Source organism: Solanum lycopersicum, chromosome 5 (assembly GCF_036512215.1).
Source record: "Solanum lycopersicum chromosome 5, SLM_r2.1".
NCBI classification, from domain to species: Eukaryota; Viridiplantae; Streptophyta; class Magnoliopsida; order Solanales; family Solanaceae; genus Solanum; species Solanum lycopersicum.
In genome coordinates, this window is record NC_090804.1 from 47,576,443 (window position 1) to 47,580,184 (window position 3,742).

The 3,742-nt window shown below is 33.1% G+C and overlaps 1 long non-coding RNA gene across 1 annotated transcript; it reads right to left on the minus strand.

The window, feature by feature from the left end:
• LOC138348592 (uncharacterized) lies at positions 1-2,942 on the minus strand. Its single transcript, XR_011221344.1, has 2 exons — positions 2,607-2,942; positions 1-1,233 (listed from the first exon to the last, which is right to left on the minus strand). It is a non-coding gene; the product is annotated as an uncharacterized lncRNA (long non-coding RNA).
• Positions 2,943-3,742: the final 800 nt, after the last annotated feature.

Here is a 3,742-nt window from a genome sequence, read left to right on the forward strand (position 1 = left end):
TGAATTTTTTTATTTTTTTAAAAAATGTTTGTTTCTTTATAGGGATGATGTCACGATATTATTGATCGCGCTCCTCCACCATAGAAACAAATTTGATTTGAGGTCGGTCTAAAAATAGCTTATGTTTTTTTAAAATGATTTAAAAGATTTAGATTACATGTAGGCACATAAATATTTACACATAAATGCACATAATTCTTTTTTAAATTCATGGGTAGGTGGTACTTCAGAGGATGCATCGGTTTAAAAATTGGAACTAAACCTCATAGTTCCTTTGACTTTCCCACTAACGATAGGTTAGGAGAAAGTACTTGTAATTTATTTCAAAAATAATGTCATAATCAATCCAAAATTTCAAAGGAAAATTGAATAATGACTTTTAATAAATTATGTTGCAAAACATTGCAAGTACTAAAACTAGTAGAACATTAAGCAGGTAAATTTATTAAATGCAAAGGTTTTACGATGAAATATACTTAAAGCCAAATAATTTGTTAAATGCATGAAATGATTTTAGTATCATTATTATTTCAAGAAAATAACATATTGCAAGGAATGCGGAAATCTTCAAGAAGACAAATGGGATTACGCATGAAAGGATAACTAATCAAATAATATTAACTAATTTTAGGGGGAGGGCACAAATATGCACAAAAGAATTTTTTTTTTGGATGTTAAAAGTTATTTACAAGCCTATAGACATGAATTTCTAAGTGTTTCAAAAATAAAACATATATACATGATTTTGAATGATATGAACAAATTAATCCTTAGGCATGGTTTCTACATGACAAGACAATGCTAAAAGTTATAACATTGTTAAAACACCTAATCAGCCTACTAAATTATTATGATTTGATTTTAACATTAAAAATTAATGGAATCTAGTTTATATTTTTTAGACTTATTAACAGAGCATCAAACAATTGATTGGATTATAAGACCTACAAACAATAATTCTAGGTGATTAAAGACAAAACTATAGGCATGATTTCTAAAAATTTATAATAAACAAGTAAGCATATAAATCCCCCTCCCCTAGACGACCCCCCAAATAAATTTTATATATAAGATCTTTAGAGTTACAATTGTTACAACATTCGAATAAATAAAATAGGAATATATATATATATATATATATATATATATATATATATATATGTATGTATACATTCAAATAAACAAATAAATCTTTCTTCAATTAATCTTCAACTTGAACTTCAAGTTTGAAACCTGTCAAAGTAATCAAATAACTACACAAGTAATCACACTTATTAGTCAAGGTGAGACAATATGCAATTGTTTAATGACGAACTCTACGTATAGAAAAAAAACAGTAGCTTACACAAATGTGTGAATGTAAAGATAGTGTGAATGTTAAGAATACTAACCAGTTAAGCAAAACAAATTGATTCAACTTTTACTCGAACAAAGTAGTAAAATAGCGAAGAAAACACTTGAATAATTACCGAATTCTTAACGTATTGTTAGAGTAGCAAGAGAGCAATGAGAGAAGGGAGAGTGATGAGAGAATTTGTGATTGAGAGTGAATAAGTGTGTGAGTTTGTGGTAGAGTGAGTGAATGAGTAGAGAAGAGTCTTGATTATATACTAGGTGAGAGGGCAACATTAAAGGAAAAGAATCAATTTGTGGCAATTATGGAGAAATATTTCCTTACTAAGAGAATCAAATCAATCAAACATTAGAAAATATACACCAAATAAAAACAGTCCACAAATAATATTTTTGGCAAAATAATCAATAAAGTACGACACAATGAAATAACTAGGAGGAAATGATTATTTTCCCATATTAAGTACAAATATTATTATATCAATATTATTTACCATAAGCAAAATTCTATCAAAATCTTAAAAAAAAGGTAGTAACAATTAATCGACCATAACATTAAAATTCAATTTGATCAGCATATATATTACCTAAATATGGATCAGTTCCTTGATTCAAATTAGATCACACTTACCATATAAACTCAAACATATTAGCTATTATAAAATAACCTCACGTATATAGAGAATAATAAAAAAAATAAACAATAGTTGCAAATAAAATTCAAATCAATATTTTCATAATTACCAAACAATCAGCACTCAAGCCCAATTCCTAGAAGTCAAACAATTTAATTTGAGTCTCAACACAAGTAAGATTATATTAATAAATTAAAGACAAAATTATAATATCCGACTTTAATGAATGAAAAGGATTTGAAGCTAGAGCGGATAAGTACATAAGAATCAATCGATTTAACTAAGATAATAGTCAATTAAAAAATTCAATCATCACTCCATATTATCAACTTAAGTCAATAACCGACAATGAAAAAAATGATATATTAATGTTAATAGATAGCAAAGCAAAAGTGGCATTAAAAAAACTTGATTAATATTTTATCAAAAGTTGAACTTAAACATTCGAGAAATCAACTATCATAAAGAAAACATGCGTAAAAATAGGAAAATAAAAGGTTCCAAGTTTTAACCATACAAATAATTTTTATTTACAAAATATGCAAGCCTACAATAATAATAATTTTATAGTCATTTAATCAATTCATTTAAGAGTAGTAATGAAATAAAAGAGCATACCTTGACGGATCGGTTAAGATCTGTCTTCAATGAATTTAAAAACCTCAGAGTTTTACAGGAGTAAGTCAAGTGGAGAAGAGAAGAAGCTCGTAGGAGACAATGCTTTGCCTGAACTTGCTACCTCCATGTAGATGGTTCTTTTTCGATTAGTTGTTGGTGTTGCCGGCTGACACTATTGATGGTCGTTCCATGGAGGTTGGTTGATGCTCGCCTGAGATTGAGATGCGGCGGCTTGTGGTAGCCTGGAAGCTTCGCTTGGTTACTTGTATTATTGTTGTTGGCTGCTTCTCGCGATGCTGTCCAGCTGCTACATGGCAGATCGCTTGGGTGCTGCTACACGAAACTTAGCCTCATATGCATTGACCGACCCTACCTTGCTCTAGGCTCAAGAACTCATCCCTTTTCCTATCCCTCAAAGTTTGGGGGATATACTTCTCCATAAACAAGCTAGAGAATGAGGCCCATGTCATAGGTGGTGCCTCTGTTGGTTGACACTCAACATGCGACCGCCACCACATTTTGGCGTTCCCTTGAAACTGATAACTGACGAACTCAACATCAAACCGTTCTACAATACCCATCTTGTGTAGTAGCTCATGACAGTCAACCAGAAAGTCATAAGCATCCTCAGATTAGGCACTCTTGAAGACTGGAGGTTTCAATTTCAAGAACTTACTGAAAAGTTCATGCTGATCATTTGTCATTATAGGCCCAGTAGTCAGACGTGGAAACGTGCCTATATCTAATGAGGAATCCATACGAGGAGCCATAGTGGCTGCATGTTGTACCTCTGAAACCGGAGGTGTTGGTGCAGAAAACACTGGAGGTGCCTGACCTTGATAAGACAACCCACTGAGATAGGCGAGAACCTGATTGATCATCTCTGGGGTAGGTTGGGGTGGCAATCCCTCATTCTGCACTTGTTCATTTTCCCCATCCTCCCCTTCTCTTATTACTTCCTCAGTCGGTGGAGGAGTCACTGCCCTAGTATCAGATGGGCTAGGTGCTCATCCTCTTCCCCTAGAGGACGTCCTCCCACGACCTCTACCACGGCCTCTTGCCGCTGCTCTTCCTCGAGCTACAGCCCCAGTGGCTGGCTCAGACGCACCCTGTCCCGCTGGTGCTGGTGTTGGTGT